This window comes from Salvelinus fontinalis, chromosome 37 (genome assembly GCF_029448725.1).
Source record: "Salvelinus fontinalis isolate EN_2023a chromosome 37, ASM2944872v1, whole genome shotgun sequence".
In the NCBI taxonomy this organism is placed as follows: domain Eukaryota; kingdom Metazoa; phylum Chordata; class Actinopteri; order Salmoniformes; family Salmonidae; genus Salvelinus; species Salvelinus fontinalis.
The window spans coordinates 12,697,352-12,718,224 of NC_074701.1; the positions used below are offsets into that span (position 1 = coordinate 12,697,352).

Genomic DNA, 20,873 nt, shown 5'->3' on the forward strand with positions numbered 1-20,873 from the left:
AAAAATGGGAGATATACAGATAGAAAGGAGTTCCTTACCACTGTGCGTCATCCAATACATGTTTGTTGCCTTTGGATTACTTTTTAAAAAATGTGTTAAATCTGCTATGTTGTCACTGGGTGGGAAGAGGAAATGACATTCTTAACACTGGTGTTTTTAAGATAAGGAGCGGGCCTTCCCATCACCTCTCTGCACAACCCAGTTAATGTTAATCACATTGACTTCAGCTCCCCTCTTCCTCTTTTAATATCATGCTTGACTGGGAGCTAAATCTGCTGTGCAACTGATTTAAGCATACTGCAGTGAGATATATTGAAACAAAAAATAGAGCAAAATAAATAAGTAACATTGTGTTTTTCTACAGAGCTGCACCGGAACAGAGACGGTTGTCTTGGCTGTTACTCAAGTCACACAAATATACATATATTTGGGAGAGAGGGACATTTCAAAACCTCCAGCCTCCACGAACAGGTCAAGTGTTTCTATTTTCTTTCCAGATAAGATCAGACCTGACTCCATCTTTCGTTACACTACTTTTAACATGAAACAACATCAATGTTCTCTAGAGCTGTTTGGTGCTTCAGAACTCTTGCCAACAGCTGACAGCTATCTTTAATCTGATAGGCTTCATAGCCTGAGGGTAGCAATAGGCTAAAGTGGAAATTACTAGGGATGTGCATCTCTCCTTTCATGAACAGTTCGATACGCATCTAGATGCATTGGGTCCTATATGGTAAGTTTCGGTTTTATTAGGGGAATGAATTGATATGATTCAGTTTGATTCGATACACTAACATTTTTGGCATGAACATATTCATTTTCCATTTTAAATTAATATCTGCTGCTGGATCTGTGTGAGATGACTTCTCTAAGATGAGTGTGTGTGTGTGTGTGTGTGTGTCGATGTCAAGGTTGTGTGTTTGCATCTGAGCTGTGTCATGGCTAGAAGGGATTCATCTTTTGTCAAAGTACTGTCAAAAATTGCATTTTAAAACCCTAACCATTATTTCGACAAAAGCTGGTTCCCTTCCAGCCATTGCCCCTGAGCTGAGCCATAGGGCAGGCTGAGCATCTACCACCCCACTATCAATTTATACCCCCCCCCCCTTTACTTTTGAGCTAGTTCTATGTCAACATTTATCTTTTGAAATTAGCATGACATTTAGCCAACTAATATAATGCAACTTTGTAATTTTACACCCGTCTCAAAAGCCAACAGTTTAGACGTTTGGAATTTTACTGGAGAATTTCTCCAGCTTTTTCTAATGAATGCCAGCACGCACAGCTCGCAGAAATTATTTATATACTTTATGAAATTACCTCTTATTTAAAAAATAACCAAATATAAACTATGACTGTTTACAGCTAAATTATAAAAAATATGTTTTATTGCGAACCTGAACAATTCAACTAATAAAACATATGATTAGATATTGCAAAAGCCATATCCGAATGCTGACGGTGCCGAGCAGATGTACGAATAGCCTAGAACCGAGATAGACCTACCTTGTTGGCGTGATTAGCTGTCTACCGCACTGTGCGACGTGCGCACGCACAGTTGTTATCAGACAGTCCAGGCCAGCCACATATATGCGCGAATTGAATGTGAGACTGTGTAGGACAGTCACACGCAGTTACATGCATACAAGTTCGGTGGGCTACTGAACAGCAGGAGAGGACACATCAATTGTCCCAACAGATAAGAATAATTTTCGGAATAAAACAATATGAGTAAAAAACGTTAGTGAACCGGAGATTAGTTATGTTTGAATCGGTTCTGACCAATGCATGCTTCATTTGGATCGGTTTGGGCTCCAGCGGACAGATGAACCCGGAACGATGCGTTTCGGTGAATCGTTACGTACCTTGAAATTACCCCATGATAAGAAAAATCTATGAATTGTATTCACCAAATAAAGATTAGCCTGCATTACATAATAATGAATAACCTTATACATCCTCCACTCCATCAGCACATGAACACCCACTTCCACTAAAACGCGCACATCCACACATGGACGCAGGTCTACACATATCACGAGGGGCTGTATGAAATGTGTTTATGACCTTCACCTGGTGTGAGCGCTGCCATTCCTTGTCACTTTGAAATCCCCGTTCCCAAAAATAATTCAAGTGCATAAAAGGTGATGGCAATTTGTCGAGGTCTTGACCCCAACTAAAATGTTCTAATTAACCGCAATGGAAAAGTGAATATTGTACTCGGTAATATTCAATCAAGCATTCAACATAAAGCATGGCTACCCATACAGTAAATTATAATTTATCCCCACAGCATCCTTTCTTTAAGAGGAACATTTACACACGACCTCGAATCTTTTTGAGCGCAACAGTCACACAGCGTTGATATCCACAAACCTGAATGAATATGAAATGTTCACTCAATCCCTATAAAGCTGTTTTCACCCGATACACAAGATTATAATTACATTATTATAGAATAGGCTATTGTTCAGTGCTTCACTTTTATACGACACAAATGTGATATTGGAGATATTTGTAAAAATAAAAATAAAATAAAAACATGAACCTGCAAATGTTATTGAACAATTGTTTTAGGCTACTTTTCATATTCAAAACATACATTCGCAAAACATTTAAAAACCATTGAAAGTCTACGAAGCTTCAGCGTACTGACTTGGCTGAAAACAAACCAATATGCTCAACAAACGAAACATGTTCCTTTGATTGAAGGTAGGTTAACTCAACCATATTCAAACATGTAAGACGTAAGTACAAACCCAATAATCATTCATTGTACATGCCAAACTTCGAGGGTGGTTGTATCATATTGCAAAACAGGCTACTACAAAGTTAAAAGCACGTAGGCACATTCTTACCTGTAGTGATTTGTGGCCGAGCGCATACCATACATTTCAGTTTAAACTAGCGATAAGAGCACGTGTCATCGAATTTTCCTTCGCATTAAAATTAAAGTTGTAACCGGTAGCCCACTTCAGTCGCCAACATCTGCCTGCGAAAACAACTGGTGCTCTGTCAGCGAATTCCCGTCAACAAGGAGAAGCCGCTTACCTTGTGCACAATGAATCGCAACGGTCCTACCAACCAACCCTACCGCCGCTTTTGGGTCTCTAAAGACAATGCACGAGATGAATGTCACCAACATTAACTTGGCCCACTCAGAACAAATTTATTTATTTACACTATTTATATAATTCCCTTGATGAAAAAACGATTAACATTATGACCACCATTGGATAATGTGATAGCTTTAGTTTAAAAAAAATAAATAATTGGGAAGCTACACTGACAGTGGCAAAATCACCTCCCATTTAACACTGGGAAAAAGTCGTTGTAGAACAAAGCATAGTAGCCTGTCAATTATTGAAGCCCAAAGGAGCCAATCGCAGAGGAAATTAATGTCATTTCTGGGATGGCAACATCCAAGCAGATGGAAGACATCCTATTCTTAAATTAGCCAACACTTTACATAACAGCCTATAACATGTATTTATTCCATTACATGTAGTCCTATTTCAACTTTGAAAATCGACAAAGAAATATGATTTGTGGCATATTTGCATAGTTATAGACCTTTGACACAGCCCGTAATGTGCCTTTGCGGATTTATTGGTACTCTGAAGTAATGGAGGGAAAATAATCCTATCAGTGCTAGTTTAACAGTTCACCTCACTACAGAGGAGTAGATACACACATTGAGTGAGTCAGTGACAAAGCTTTCACCCGGATTCTCCTGGTCAGTCTATGATCCCTTATTGATGTCACTTGTGAAATCCACTTCAATCAGTGTAGATCAAGCCGAGGAGATGGGTTAAAGAAGGATTTTTAAGCCTTGAGGAAATTGAGACATGGATTGTGTATGTGTGCCATTCAGAGGGTGAATGGGCAAGACAAACTATTTCAGTGCCTTTGAACCGGGTATGGTAGTGGGTGCCAGGCGCACCGGTTTGAATGGGTCAAGAACTGCAACTCTGCTGGGTTTTTCACACTCAAAAGTTTCCGTTGTGTAGGGCTGTGGCGGTCATGAAATTTTGTCAGCCAGTGAATGTCAAGCAAATAACTGCCGGTCTCACAGTAATTTACCAATAATTAACATAAACAAGTTTAGCATCTCCTGGCTTCCACGCATAGTCTATAAGCCACTGATGCAGACCTGTTAAAAAGTCTAATAAATCCATGATTTATTTTAGACAGGTCTAAAGAAACATGATATGAAGAAAATGTAGTCTATTTCAGAAGAACATAATAGCATTCTCTGAGTTTTCCTTATGTTGTTAGGCACTGATATGGCTATGACATATGGCTGTGGGCTACACTCAATCAATCACATTTATTTATAAAGCACTTTTTACATCAGCAGATGTCACAAAGTGCCATACAGAAACCAAGCCTAAAACCCCAAACAGCAAGCAATGCAGATATAGAAGCACGATGGCAAAGAAAAACTCCCTTGAAAGGCAGGAGCGTAGGAAGAAACCTAGAGAGGAACCAGGCTGAGGGGTGGAAAGTCCTCTTCTGGCTGTGCCGGGTGGAGAGTATAAGAGTACATGGCCATTTAAGGCCAGATTATTCTTCAAAATGTTACAACGTTCGTAGATGATCAGCAGGGTCAAATAATAATCACAACGGTTGTAGAGGGTGCAACAGGTCAGTACCTCAGGAGTAAATGTCAGTTGGCTTTTCATAGCCAAGCATTCAGAGGTCAAGACAGCAGGTGTGGTAGAGAAAGAGAGTCGAAACTGGCAGGTTTGGGACAAGGTAGCACGTCCGGTGAACAGGTCAGGGTTCCGTATCCGCAGGCAAAATAGTTGAAACTGGAGCTGCAGCATGACCAGGTGGACTGGGGACAGCCAGGAGTCATCAGGCCAGGTAGTCCTGAAGCATGATCCTAGGGCTCAGGTGCTCCGGGAGGGCAGGGAGAGAGAGAGAATTAGAGGGAGCATACTTAAATTCACACAGGACACCAGAATAATTGCACCAGATATAACAGACTGACCCTAGCCCCCCGGCACATAGATTATTGCAGCATAGATCCTGGAGACTGAGACAGGGGTGGGTCGGGGACACTGTGGCCCGTCCGACAATTCCCTCGGACAATACCCCTATGGCCTCCACATGGCTCATCGTGGGCATGGGCTTTCTTTATCCCCCTCTGTTTTAGGAACCACCCACCTTCGTGTGTTGTCGGTTTCTGAAACATAAACCAGTAGGTGTCATCTACAAGTGTGAGGTGCTATTTGGTTGTGTACAGCGAACGCAAGTCGTGTGAACCTGCCAAAGCCAGTTTGGACACTAGGTAATTGACAGGAAAGCCATCAAAGTGGCGATGGACTCATCTTAGTGTTGCATTGCTACTGGGTCACCATTCAGGAATTAATGAGTTAGCAACACATTATGTTCGTGCAAAGACATTTCCCGCGGTGCTTTACATGGCTACGCGTTACCGCAGACACCATGCATCTCGAACATCGAACACCCAAGGGGTGCCGTGAATTACCCCAGATTTCACCATGCTGTTGGCATGGTAGTTGCAGAGTTTGTCACAACCAGGTGATTTGGAGTGTTCCTTGACTTTCTTCCAATACGCTTGTAGGTCGTGTTTGGTGATGAGCTCATTCTAGCTTGCGATGACCTCTTTGTTTTTCACTTCTTTGCCACTTGAAGTGGTCATGTGCTTGGCATATGCATATTGGGATAAGAAGTTGAGTCTGGCGTAGTCTGAGTGGGTGCAGATTGCGAGTTATGACAAGTTGTGTTTCACTGCCTTTTGCAGTGTGATAAGCACGCCCGCCACTTTTGTGAACTGGCTGGTCTTGTTGCCTGGCTGAAATTGAAGTGGTTTGCACGGAATGTCATTGTGCCATACAAATCCCACACCAACTTGCAAGTGGTCTAGATGGTGGTAAGAACAGCCATCCACAAATGCCATCGGCATGCCAAGACACAAGTTCTCTTCGAAGTAGTGATGGTTCGATGGCAATGGCGGAGCTACGTCACGCTGGGGTGGTGTGAAGTCGGTTTCATCATCACCACACCACTGTCACACCGCCAAAGCCCCGCCCAAAGGCAGTTTTTTTCCTCGCTTTTGCGTAGTTGACTACTACATCATGGCTCTGCAGCGTCATGAGCCAAGCCGCTATTCTGCTGTTGTGTACAGCACCCTCCCGGATTCGTTGGCTTTTCAGAAAAGTCACAGGCTGGTAACATGTTTCTATGATCACCTTTTGTCCGCCGACATTACTGGTGAAGTCTTTGACCACCCAAACTGTCGACAGCAGCGCTTTTTCACACTTTTTTTCGCACTTTTTCGCACTGAACTTGTGTTCAGCAGGGTTGAATGTTTTGCTCGCGTAAGCAACCACACGTTTGTCTTGGATGTATTTTTGGTACAACCCAGCACTAAGGCAGTGCTCTGAGAAACCGACTTCCAAAAATAACGTCTTGTCTTTGTTGGGGTACACCAGGCAGGGTGCCTCACAAAGCAGGTTTTTCAAGGAAGCCACAGGTTTTTCAAGGAAGCCACAGGTGTCTTTCTGAAGAAGACGGGTGTTACGTTCCCCAATTTCTGTGTTTTGGGTTTGTTTGGGTACATGTATGTGTGTATTTCAGGAAATGGCTTCCTGGATTCGAAGCAGCTGATTGGTCAGCCCCATCGACGATTGGAGGTCTAATCCCGCCCTCTTGTTAGGGGATACAGCTGTCGGCAATTACAAACTCCATCTGCAGCTGGATGAAAGCCAGTGTTCCTTTGTTAGGAGCGAGAGCTTCTTGGATGTCCTGTGTTGGTTGTTGCTCAGAGACAGTTTTGTTGAAAGTATTTTGTAGCCGCTACTTCTGAAGTATGTGTGTGACAATAGGACTCAGTATTTTTGATTATTGAAATTGTTCACTTTAAGTTTGTATTATTCTGTTTAATTTGTTCCCAGGGGGGAAGGGGATGGCACCTTGGGAGTGCTTAGGCAAGAGGCTTGCAGGCATACATATACCCGTTGCATGCCTCTGTCTATGCACACTAGGTAAGACCTGGGCAGACCACCCGCTGTATTTTGGTTAGCGCACCAGGTGGCGTTAAGGTTAGGTAAGTAGTGGGTAGGCAGGTAAGGTAGGAGAGGGGACTCTAACTTTTACTCTCTTTGCTTTGATTCTGTCCAGCCTCTTTTCTGCACAATTACCGTGTTAAGGAAATAAAGTCTCTGTAAATGGTGATATTCTCTGCCTCTGTCATCCTTACCCGCACCGAACATCACATACCTATGGCACGTTCTGACCTTAGTTCTTTTGTTATTTCTTTGTTTTAGTATGGTCAGGGCGTGAGTTGGGTGGGTTATCTTTGTTCGTTTTTCTATGTTGTTTTTTTCGTTTGGCCTGGTATGATTCTCAATCAGAGGCAGGTGTCGTTAGTTGTCTCTGATTGAGAATCATACTTAGGTAGCCTTTTTTCACCTGGGTTTCGTTGGTGGTTGTCTTCCGTGTCTGTGTGTTCCACACGGAACTGTTTCGGTTTAAGTTCGTGCACTTTATTGTTTTGTATTTCAGTGTTCAGGTTTGTTCCATTAAATATTCATCATGAACACTTACCACGCTGGCTTTGGTCCTCCTCTCTTTCTCCCAACGAAGATCGTTACAACCTATTTCACTCCACGGGGAGTTGAGTGCAGCAGGGTGTTGCGTTCCCTCCAAGAGGCGTACGTAACAACGGATCAAAGGCTTTGACAGGTCGACGTAGTTTTCTATGAATTGACGGGAGTTATTACATACTCCCAAGAAACTGCGCACCTCATGAAGGTTTGTAGGTGTTTTGATGTTGCGGACTGCTTGGATTCTGTTAGACTGTGGTATGTTGCCCTCAGCACCCATCAGAAGCCCAACTTAGTTTACTTTGGTCCTGCACCATTGTCCTTTCATGGTGGCCAACTTAGCCCCTGCCATCCTGAGTTGGGTAAGCACGTTGTCCATCTCGTTGAGGGGATGTGACCAAGTCTCACTTGTCATGAGAACATCGTCCACCTAGATTATCGTCCCCCTGGAGGTTGCGTCTGGCATTGTCCTGTGCAGGAATATGTTGAACTCTGAGGGGGAGTTCGCATACCTGAACGGGCAATGATTGAATGTAAAGAGCTTGTTCGAGAAAGAGAAAACCAATTTGTGTTGGTCGCGAGGGTTGACTGTCATGGCCCAGAAACTATTCGCCATGTTGACAGTGGAGAAGTACTTGGCGTTTTCCACCTTTGGCAACTCGAGCTGTGCCATTGGCCAACGAGGCAATGGAACCAGCTTGTTGAGTTGTGTATATTCAATGGTAAGACACCATTTAACTTCTGTGCTTTAGCAGGATCACTTTCCTAAACAACTGCTAGAATTGCAGGGCGCCAAATGCAAAAATATTACTAAAAATATTTATAATCATGCAATCAAAAGTGAAATATAACAGAACACAGCTTAGCTTGTTGTCCACCTATCGTGTCAGATTTTGAAAATATACTTTATAGCGAAAGAAATCCAAGCTTTTGTGAGTGTAGCAATCAATGCTAGAACAGTTAGCTTTATATTAGCTTGGTTAGCTTGGTCACGAAAGTCAGAAAAACAATACAATTAATCGCTTACCTTTGATAATCTTCGGATGTTTGCACTCACGAGACTCCCAGTTACACAACAAATGTTATTTTTGTTCGATAAATATCACAAAAAAAATGCCATTTGAGTTGCGCATTATGTTCAGAAAACCAAAGCCTTGTTCCGTTCGACAAATTCCAAAAAGTATCCGTAATGGTCGTAGAAACATGTCAAATGTTTTTTATAATCAATCCTCAGGTTGTTTTTAACAAACATAATCGATAATATTTCAACCGGACCATAACCTATTCATTAAGAGAGATAAAGAAAATGGAGAGCTCCTCTCTCATGCGCAGGAACTACCTAGAGGACACGTGACTACTTTTGAAAAATCGCGCTCATTTTTCAAAATAAAAGCCTGAAACTATGTCTAAAGCCTGGTCACAGCCTGAGGAAGCCATTGGAAAAGGAATCTGGTTGATACCCCTTTAAATGGAAGAAAGACAGTCCAGGAAACAGATTTAAACAATATATATATCTTCCGGGTTAGATTTTCTCAGGTTTTTGCCTGCAGAATAAGTATTGTTATACTCACAGACAATATTTTGACAGTTTTGGAAACTTTGGAGTGTTTTCTATCCTAATCTGTAAATTATAAGCATATTCTACGATCTGGGCCAGAGAAAATGTCCGTTTACCTTGGGAACGTTATTTTAAGAAAATAAATAATTCTGACCCCTAGCGCTGAGGTTAAACAATTCTCTCAATTGATGCCTTTCAGTGTCATTGACAAGTGCATCAGCCTCCGACAGTATTTGTACTAACTGTGAATGGAAACCAGGATATGGTTCGGCGACATTGTACAGGTCTTCATTGGGTGGTGACGGCATGTCAATGGTGGGGGAATCATTGGTTGTCACCTCACAAGAGTGTACCTCGCATGCAGGAGGAGATGCAATATCGGCCTCCGTGACGATGGAGTATATTAACAGGTTGTTGTAAGAATCAACTTCCAGCCTGAACGTTGATGTGTCGTCAAGTGGCAATATGGGAGTTATTGTGATTGCTTTTGGCGGACAAGTAAACAGCGTACCTCCCTCGCCACCTAGGACTAGGGAGGATGGAAGAGGCCCAATCACGGGAACAACCAGTTCAAAATCATGGAAGGAATAATCAATCAATGTTCCTAGCTGAGTGTGCCGAGGAATGGAAATATCCGCTCCAGTCAGATTCTGTAGCAGGAGGTAAATGCGTTTAGCGTTTAGTTCCAACAGCGGGTTACCATTGATAGTTAGCCCCAAGTTGAATAGTCACGGAGAGAGTTAGAAAAACGCAGTGGTGCCTTCCATCCGGTATCCGGGTGTCAGGTTCAGTCTTACAGAAACCTCTGTGGTTCTTGCCGGAATCACCATGGCGGACTCAGTTATCACCTTGCAAGCTTCAGGAATAGTCTGCCCGGATGCCATTCGCACCGGGTTGAAAGACAAGGCATGTTGGTCTGGCTGCGCCAAAGAACTTGGTGTATGGTATCAAGTGTAACACCCAATCTTATAAACATTTCCGCTCCCACATAGACTGTATGTGGGAGGTCTGCGACAACCAGTACGTAGTGGGATACTTCCTTGGTTACAATGCGGATTGATAGCGCACACTCCCCTAATGCGGTGCGTCGTCTGGGGAGTCGTTCCCAGTGGAAATCTGAACGTTTTCGGAACAAGGGGATGGCAGTTAACCGTTTTCAAAATTGCGTTGAACATTTTCAAACTGTTTGCGGATTTTTCCGACCAAGTTGCCTGTATGGCATCCTCAACCATAGGTGGCATGTGCCTAAACAGCACTATCAGAAGAGTGTCGGCTGGTGAATCACCCAAGCCACACAGGAAAACCTCATATTCAGTTAAGTTTTGAGTTGAACTTGTCATTCGCTACCAATGGCGAGCTCATGACCAAGTTCACCGGGGTTGCGTCAGTTGCTGACGTCGAACCCACATTGTTGCACATTGTATGGCATGTAGCCTTGGAAGAATGCAGTGAAGTCAATGGAGTTGGCATAGTTATTTTTGACCAGATTTGGTTGGTTTTCCAATCCATTAGGGGTACCCAACGGTCAATTATATCTATCGCAAACAGCATCCGTTCGGTATTAGTGCTAGTCACTTACACAGAGTGGATCAGTGACACGCTTTCGAAGCTGAGTTTAAGTAGGATACGCTTGGTTAGGGGCGAGGTAGCTTGAGTGAAACCTAGAAGATTTGTGTCGCAATGTTGCATTTTCAACCAATGTTTTGCTGGGTCCACTACCCTTTTTAGTTCATCCAGCAAAGTTTCTGATATGAGGGAAATTTTCGAACCCGAAACTCAGAGAATCACAGGTCAAACAGTCCTCCAAGACTGCTCTAAGGTATTGGCTGTTCGATTCGTTTGTTTTCGTCATATCCCCAACAAAGTGGAGTGGGTTGGAAGACGGGAGCGGTTTGTTGTGTTGATTTTCAAGACAGATAACGCACCTTTGTGACCTTGTGCGTCTCCACATCCGTATTAATATCCGTAGACAAATCCTGTGGGCTTGTGTCTAGAACGAGCGGTCCCTGGAATGTGGTTTGAGTGGGTGTGGGAGTAATGGAAATGTTGACATCCTCGCGAATTGCGTGAATTTCGGTGGACTTGGTCTCCAACAATTTTACGCCTAGTCATGATTACTTAACCTTGTCCTCTTTCTCAAATGTATTCCGCTGCAGTACATCTCTTATCAGAGCTTCGATATAGATTCGGTTAGCGTTTAGATCGCTGTTGAACACTTTGTTGCCCTTGTTACGCTTGTTACCCTTGTGTCCTGACCCTTTGTGAGGGTTAGGTGCAGTGACATATCGGCCAGGTTGATCTCTACGGGACCTGTTAGGTTGGAGACGTTCATTATAGCTATTGTTACTGTGGTGGTTATCGGTGTGGTGGTTACTTGGTAGCCACTCCCTTTGTGCGTAATCTTTTACTGCCAAGCGGATAAGTCAAGTTGTGTTGGCCGAATGGCCAAGAGGAAAAGGCTGACATTTCCTGTCGTCTACATTCCCTCGTTCCCTGAGCTTCGGATGTGAGCTAGGTTGCTTGGTTTGGTTGTCCCGCGATAGTGCGTAACTGTTCAGGTTTTCCTCCAGATACCTAACACTGAACCCAAACCGGCTGCGCACGTGCGCCATCGTGCGCTATCGTGCATACATTTATTTTGTCCCCCTATACCAAACGTGATCACGACTCGCAGCTTAAAATATCAAAACAGACTCTGAACCAATGACATTAATTTGGGGACAGGTCGAAAAGCCTTAAACTGTGTGCAGTATAATTGGTTCACACACCACTAGTTCCCTTAAACCAGTCAACAGCGACAACAATGACACGCAGCAAAAATTGCTCAGCTGAGCCTCTCAACAAGCTCTGCTTTGGTATCTGGGGTAAATTGTTTGGAGTTTGTTTCTTTTTCTCCAGAGCAAAGAAGAGTGTGGATTAGAGATGAGACTGAAAACAATATAGTCATTTCACCTGAGGTTTATAGTCATTCCTTTTCCAGTGTGTTCAAATGAGGAGAGTTTTTGTGTTAATTGTACCCAAGCAATGGGCTGAGCAGTGACGTGCAAATTAACCATAGAAACCATAGAGTGATTGCTGGCAAAACGTAATGAAAAAATGTAGACTTGAATTTGGGTTGGGTTGTAGGGTTTGAGCATAGCCTGAAGGTAGGGAGGAGCAGTTCCTCTTCCTGCTCTGTAAGCAAGCACCATGGTCTTGTAGTGGATGCGAGCTTCGACTGGAAGCCAGTGGAGTGTGCGTAGGAGCGGGGTGACATAGGCGAACTTGGGAAGGTTGAATACCAAGCAGGCTGCGAGCAACTCTGGATAAGTTTTATGGGTTTGATGGCACAAGTTGCGAGCCCATCCAACAGCGAGTTGCAGTAGTCCAGACGGGAGATAACAAGTGCCTGGATTAGGACCTGTGCTGCTTCCTGTGTGAGGTAGGTTCATACTCTATGGATATTGTAGAGCATGAACCTGCAGGAGCTAGTCACTGATTTGATGTTTGCAGAGAACGACAGAGTGTTGTCCAGGGTCACGTCAAGATACTTAGTAGTGGGAGGGGGGACACCGTGGAGTTGTTAACCGTGATGGAGAGGTCTTGGAGCAGGCAGGCCTTCCCCGGGAGGAAGAGCAGCTCCTTCTTGTCGAGGTTGAGGTGGAGGGGCGACATCCAAACTGAGATACTGTATCTGCCGGGCACGCAGAGATGCATGACGCCACCTGGGTGTCAGAAGGGGGGGAAGGAGAAAAGCAGTTGAATGCTATCAATCCATTAAAGAAAAGGATTTCATGAAGCATTGAAACAATGCAGGACTAAAATAGGCGATGTCCAGAAACAATATCATACAAAATCATCAGCCACTCGGTCCATGTGCAGGCTTAACCTGCATCTGTGCATCTGACCCTTAATTGGCACCCGTCACGTCTGATGAGTAAAATGTATGATCTTTCTAAGGCTCTACTCTAATTTGCTAGTATCAGTGTCTTTCTTCACACTGTGAGCCTACTGCAGTGAGTCATTATACCACTTGCTTGTTCAATTGCACATCTAGACCTTCAACAAGCCCCTAGACATTTCATGCGGCTTCACCCAAAACATTTTTATTTGTTTTGCTGAAAGAACCGTTGGGCGGGAGGAAAGCTTTTCTTTCCTTTTTTCAAAAGTTTCTCAAAGACAGCTGCATTGCCTGCATAGCCAAATCTGAACATCATTAATTTTGAGGAGCTGTGAGCACACAGTATGATTTGTTCCCACACCATTAGTCCCCTTTTTTCTTCCCACTTTACAATTTTTTCCTCTCTTTATGTTTTACTGTTTCCCTGTCTTGTTCGTCCTGTCTCTTTGTGTTTGTGGCTTCCTCTCTTTCAACATTTTCCCACCGCCCATGTTTTTAACACAAACAACGCTTAGACTTTAGCTACAGTAAGTGCAGATTCTACTTTTTTCCCCCTCACACATCAGCAAACACACACCCTGGCATCACAAGGCATGGCCAAAGAGGCTCAAGAACATTCAAACTGGTGTGCCTCATTTATGGTGCTTATTCCCCCATAATTAGGGAAAGACACACTTCCGGAAAACTGACAAACACTCCTTTTAACAAGGATGAACCACACTACAAAACCATCTCTAACACCTCACAGCAGTGGGCTATTAAACTTTTTTTTTGCACGGTCACAGGAGTGTCCTAAATTCACAGTTTTCACCACAAATGGGACTGCCCTACAGACCAACTTGAAGAAATGTGTACCAAACAAACCAGCCTTTTCCATTGGACCATTGAATAATAAAGTCTTAAATGTGGTATAATAATGTTGTTCACAAAGCTACATGCACGTAGGCCACATTTGAGAGGAGATGTGTCACAAATGATTTGCTTTAAACAGGAAATTCTTTGGAGATGCATGCCAACATGAGGGCAAATAGTGTCTCTCAGAATGCTTGATTTGAACACTTGAAAGAAAAGTGGCCACTTCATATCCCTAAAGATGACAAACAATTCAAACATAGAACAAAGCATTTACGATGGACTTAATGGACCCAGTAGGGCCATAAATGATCACAAAATAGTTGTTTTTGTTGTCTATTTCTGTACATTTAATTGGGTCTCATCTGAAGTCGGTATTGCTAATATGCCAACTTCTGTCTGTAGCGTCTAAACTATTTGGGCTACAAACTAATATGTGGAAAGGGGAGACTCACGAACACTATTTTTTCCCTCCGTTTTGGTCTATGACCCCCACAAGTGTCATGGTCAGTAGACCATGTTCAACACTCTATGAAAAAACATTACAGTTGAAAATCATTCAAAACATGCGTCTTTTGGGGACTATATATATAACACCTTTCAAATCCTGAGCGTATCACACTCAAGAAAGTGACAATTAACCCTTTTACTGGACATGAAAAAAGGGACACCACACTTAGAGGTTTATAGGGTTCTAGAATAAATGTGACCCGTTACTGGAAGCTGGGCGTATGATGCAACACGTCACTACTTCACAGGAGAGGCATTTGAACATGTGAACTTCCATGTGCCTTAATAACAAACGTGTATGTAATCTGTAAATAGAAATAAAATGTGAAATCACTAAGCTGTTTAGACAGGGAATACCAGTGTTGTCCTGAATCCAGCTGCTGGTATCGACACAGCTGTCTACTCTGGCTAAAGCAGTCTGAACTAGTTGAAGACGAGTGGGAAAGATAGCTACATTTATTGCCACTTTAATAATGTTTACATATCTTGCATTACTCATATCATACAGTTGAAGTGGGAAGTTTACATACTTAGGTTGGAGTCATTAAAACTTGTTTTTCAACCACGCCACAAATTTCTTGGTCACAAACTATAGTTTTGGGAAGTCGGTTAGGACATCTACTTTGTGCATGACACAAGTAATTCTTCCAACAATTGTTTACAAACAGAATATTTAACTTATTAATTACATACACCAAGTTGACTGTGCCTTTAAACTGCTTGGAAAATTCCAGAAAATTATGTCATGGCTTTCGAAGCTTCTGAAAGGCTAAATGACATCATTTGAGTCAATTGGAGGTGTACCTGTGAATGTATTTCAAGGCTTACCTTCAATCTCAGTGGCTCTTTGCTTGACATCATGGTAAAATCAAAAGAAATCAGCAAAGAAAAAATGTGTAGACATCCACAAGTCTGGTTCGTCCTTGGCAGCAATTTCCAAACACCTGAAGGTACCACGTTCATCCGTACAAACAATAGTACGCAAGTATAAATACCATGGAACCACCAGGCGTGATACCGCTCAGGAAGGAGACGCGTTCTGTCTCCTAGAGATAAACGTACTTTGGTGCGAAAAGTGCAAATCAATCCCAGAACAACAGCAAAGGACCTTGTGAAGATGCTGTAGGAAACAGGTACAAAGCAGCTATATCCACAGTAAAACGAGTCCTATATCGACATAACCTGAAAGGCCGCTCAGCAAGGAAAAAGCCACTGCTCCAAAACCATCATAAAAAAGCCAGACTATGGTTTGCAACTGCACATGGGGACAAAGATTGTACTTTTTAGAAAAATGTCCTCTGGTCTGATGAAACAGAAATATAACTTTTTTGGCCATTATGACCATCGTTATGTTTGGAGGAAAAAGGGGGAGGCTTGCAAGACAAAGAACACCATCCCAACCCTGAAGCACGGGGGTGGCAGCATCCTGCTGTGAGGGTGCTTTGCTGCAGGAGGGACTGGTGCACATCACAAAATAGATGGCATCATGAGTTAGGAAAATTAGGTATATATATTGAAGCAACATCTCAAGACATCAGTCAGGAAGTTTAAGCTTGGTCGCAAATGGGTCTTCCAAATGTACCACGACCCCAATCATACTTACAAAGTTGTGGCAAAATGGCTTAAGGACAACAAAGTCACTGTATTGGAGTGGCCATCATAAAGCCCTGACCTCAATCCTATAGAAAATGTGTGGGCAGAACTGAAAAAGCATGTGCGAGCAAGGAGGCTTACAAACCTGACTCAGTTACACCAGCTCTGTCAGGAGGAACTTATTGTGGGAAGCTTGTGGAAGGCTACCCAAAACGTTCGACCCAAGTAAAACAAATGCTACCACATACTAATTGAGTGTATGTAAACTTCTGACCCACTGGGAATGTGATAAAATAAATAAAAGCTGAAATAAATCATTCTCTCTACTATTATTCTGACATTTCACATTTTTAAAATAAAGTGGTGATCCTAACTGACCTAAGACAGGGAATTTTTATTTGGATTAAATGTCAGGAATTGTGAAAAACTGAGTTGAAATGTATTTGGCTTAGGTGTATATAAACTTCCAACTTCAACTGTATGTATTCAATACTGTCCATTGCATCTTAGCCTATGCCGCTCTGACATTGCTCATTCATATATTCATGTTTTATATTTTCTTATTCCAGTCCTTACTTAAAGTATATTTGTGTGTATTAGGTATTTGTTGTGAAATTGTCAGATATTAATTGTTAGATAATGGTGCACTGTCAGAATTAGAAGCACAAGAATTTCGCTACACTCGCAATAACATCTGCTAACCATGTGTATGTGACCAAGAAAATTTGATTTGATGTACATACGTTATTGTCTCAACTGTATCAAAAGTTGTTTTCATTGCTAGCTATTTTTAGCTATATAGCTAGCTAGCTAGATTGTTGCATACAGGTACCATTATAGCTTGCTTCATCCCGCAAAAAACAGTGTTTACAGATGGCTTGTTGCGGGATGAAGCAACATTAAGCCAACTAGCTGAGCTGGCTATTTGCATTCTACTGTTAATGTTGATTGCTGATATGCTAAGGCATGCATTACATGACAATCCTCTTTTTAATGTTGGCCAGTTTGTCATGTTTAACCAGCTAGCTACTAAAAATTGCCTCTGTGGTGTGAATGGCAAACAACTAGCAAGCTAAGTTGGCTAGCTAGCCACAATGAAATGATAGCTAAATATCTAGCTAGCTATTGGATTATAGATTTTGAGGTTGGTCTTTTGCATGTTCAACTAGCTGGCTAGCAATTTACATCTAACAATTTACATCTAACCAACTGGTAATTGTGAGGTTAAATGTTTGCTAAATCTAGCTAGTTATCTTGTGTCTGCATTGCCATTGTTGGGCTGTAAGCAATTTAAGTATGTACATGGCATTTTAGTACAGCTGTAGCAGTCAACAGGAAATAACAAGCTATAGGACATTAATTTTTTTCTTTCTGGATTTAGTCTTTCAGCATAAACCTGCTCTCTGACACCAGAACAAGGACATGATCGAGGGTGAACAAGCAACACTTCAAGTATTTTTTTCTTTGTACTTTGAGCTTAATACTTGAATTTGGGGGTCAATGATTGTTATTGCTGGTATGCAGGTTTCAATATCTTGTCTATTTTTTGTCTGCTGTCCTCCTTTACAGCTTTATTTGTCTGGATCCCAGTGTTGTTGTGGCTAAGGAGCTTCCACTCAGATGGAACCTGGTTTCAGTTCCTGTGCTATGTTGACGTCCTTCCTCCCTGAGATGTGAAAGCATCACCCGGACTGGACGCAACCCGGCCAATATATATTTTTGAGAAGATCAGGACTTTGCAATGAAAAGGGCTTGAACATTACATGTCCTGCTCCAAAGGGCAGGACAGAAATATTGGCTCAGGCTAGATTCCTTTGTTCCTAACATAACATGACCTGAACCAAGTTACTGGAATAATCTTATGATATAGGCCTTGGTCTAGATTTTGTTTTTACCTTTATGTGTTTGTGTGTTTTAAGTTGTTCCTAATTGTAGGCTACTACCTTTAGTGCCTGAAGTTAATAAATAATTTTGTTGAAATCTTTCTTTGTTTTTTTAAGTACTACCTCACTGCTTTAGCACTTCGCCACAGTCGCATGTCTTCCAATGTGAATTATTTAAGAGATGGGTGGGTCTAAGGCTTTAGAGGGTCTGAATGATGCTAAATGGGCGTAAACAAAGAACAGCACTGTAGTCATTCAATGTGAAAGGTTATCTTTATTACACAGCAATAGGCTATTTAATACTCTAAATTGTTTTCCTATTGGGGTAAGTTGGTGAGATAACGTTCAGAAAATCAATGTTTGGCAATTTGGTGAAAGTAACCCTTTTCTAAATGTATGTCTCCCAAGGATGAATGTAGAAAAGTGTAAAAATCCCAGCAAAAAGTTTGAATGCCTTTTTCTTCTAAATACTGTAGGATTGTCACGTTCCTGACCTATTTCTGTTAGTTTGTTGTATGTGTTAGTTGGTCAGGACGTGAGTTTGGGTGGGCATTCTATGTTTTCTGTTTCTATGTTGGTTTAAGGGTTGCCTGGTATGGCTCTTAATTAGAGGCAGGTGTTTGGCGTTTTCCTCTAATTGAGAGTCATATTTAGGTAGGTTGTTTCACAGTGTTCGATGTGGGTGGTTGTCTCCTGTGTCAGTGTTTGTCGCACCATACGGGACTGTTTGTTTTGTACATCGCCATTTTGTGTAGTCTATTTTTCCCTGTTCGTGTGTTCTTCGCGTTATTTGTAAGTTCGTCTTGTTCAGGTCTGTCTATACATTTCGGTTTTGTTATTTTGTAGTTTATTCAAGTCTAGGTCGTTTTCTGTCTTCACTGTTTTGTCATGTCTTTATTAAATTATGTATTCACAACCCGCTGCACCTTGGTTCAATCACTACTCCTCCTCTTCGGTTGAAGAGGAGGAGAACCACCATTACAAGGATTATAAATGTATCAACTTCGAAACCATCATTACTTCACCGTGTTTCCTCTAACCACAGTGTACAATATGCCATTTTGAAGCTCTGAGTCTGTACTTTTATCCAATGTAAAAATCAACATAAGACTGAAAAGAGACTTCAACTTTTACAGCGCCATCTCCAATCTTATACCCTGAATATGACCTATTCCTTCACACGTCACTAATCTGTGAAAATCATCAAACACAAATTTACACACAAGGTCAAGCATTCCGTAAAAAACACCTTATTCTCAGTAAACAGGGGTCACTAGTTATCTCACATTCTGAGATTGCAGGAGGGATGTGGGTTGGGATGTAAGTTTGCTGAAAATAAACGCAGTTGACAGTGAGAGGACGTTTCTTTTTTTGCTGAGTTTAGTCACAAAATAGCTTTAAAAAAGTAAGTAAGTAGCTCAAATGCTAAAGTTTTCCGTGATGAGATTTGAACACACAACCTTCTGGTTGTTAGACATTCACATTGTACGCCTACCCATCCACCCTGACCAACCAACCTACTTTTAATTTTTTTGCTTAAGTAACCTACTATCTTATGTAACCATACCAAATGTAAAATATCATACTAATTTGAGTGTCCTGGATTTACTTTTGCAATGTTACATCTAGTCTGAATAAAGTGCCTCCTCCACCTCAGCAGAGAAACAGCAACTTATACTGATATTGTACTGTATTCACCATGCACTCATACAGTATAAACAACTGTACATGTATACAGCCCTCTTGGGTAATATGTATAGTACATCTGTGTGAATATTAGACAAATATACAGTAAACATCTGAGTCAATGTGAGTGTAGCCGTACAGTTGCCACACATACTGCACAACACCAAAAATGCACATTCATCTGAATCTCGTCAACTCTAACACGCTGACCACACTGCTCACGTGGGTGCAATGTTATTCAATCATTGCACCCACATTGCTTGCGCACGTCAAAGAGCGTATGCGTAGCCAGGCGCTAAAGTAGAACTTGGTTCTATTTGTAACGCTTGAAGCACTGCATGTCCCGCCTCTCCCATCTTCTCATTGGTTTTTAGGAGCATATACCCACGTGCCATCTCCTCATTGTGGGTGATTGAAAGATGAACTGAGGTCCACACTCCAGTCCAGTTGGTAGTGGTAATGCACCTAAAAGTTGGTTGCCAACCGCCATCCAAAGGAAAAGAAGGAGAAGAGATTACTAGAAACAAACGTTTACCCTTTTATCTGTGAATTAATTGTTGGAGTAGAGGACTGTAACACTCGTCTTCCTCCTCTTCTGAGGAGGAATAGTAGGAAGGATTGGAGGACCAATGCGCAGCGTGGTAAGTGTCCATATTTTAATAAAGAAAATAGAATACTAAAACAAAAACAACAAAGTGAACGAATGAAAACAAAACAGTCCTGTCTGGTGACATACACAAAGACACAGGAAACAGGTACAATCACCCACAACCCACAATGACAAAACAAGCTACCTAAATATGGCTCCCAATCAGAGACAACGACTGACACCTGCCTCTGATTGAGAACCATATCAGGCCAAACACATAGAAACAGACATACAACATAGAATGCCCACTCACATCACACCCTGACCAAACAAAACATAGAAACATACAAAGCAAACTATGGTCAGGGCGTGACAAGGACCTTGTGCATTTCAGGTAAAATAACAACCCAATGTTTATATCCCAAGACAAACTAGAAAGCAACAGGAAGCTAGCTAGCTAAATTGACATAAATGTTCAATGCTTTTCGACCTGTCCCCAAATACATATAGTTCAGAGTTTGTTTTGATAGTTCAACCTGCGTGTGGGTGGAATAAATCAGCGTGGGCTCGATTGCACACACGCGAGCCGTCTGGTCAGCATGTTACTCTCTCTGCACGGCATCTCTTCTTGCACAGCATCTTTCCTGTATCTCTGCCCTAAACACAGTAGCTACAGTTTCCACCACTCTTTTCTCTGAGTTGCTGTCATTTGGGTTCCAGAATCATCCTAACAGATCAGGTGACA

The 20,873-nt window shown here is 42.0% G+C and overlaps 1 protein-coding gene across 3 annotated transcripts in view; it reads right to left on the reverse strand.

Moving 5' to 3' along the window:
• LOC129836163 (gamma-aminobutyric acid receptor subunit pi) overlaps positions 1–3,351 on the reverse strand; it is a 70,288-nt gene extending 66,937 nt beyond the window's left edge. Inside the window, exon 1 of one of the 3 annotated variants that reach the window (XM_055902006.1) lies at positions 3,052–3,351. The gene's annotated coding sequence lies outside the window, so the exon portion shown is untranslated. Of the gene's footprint in view, positions 1–1,506; positions 1,615–2,858 lie in introns of those variants that run through there. The other 2 variants (XM_055902005.1, XM_055902007.1) reach the window with 2 other exon arrangements.
• Between the last annotated feature and the right edge of the window lie 17,522 nt (positions 3,352–20,873).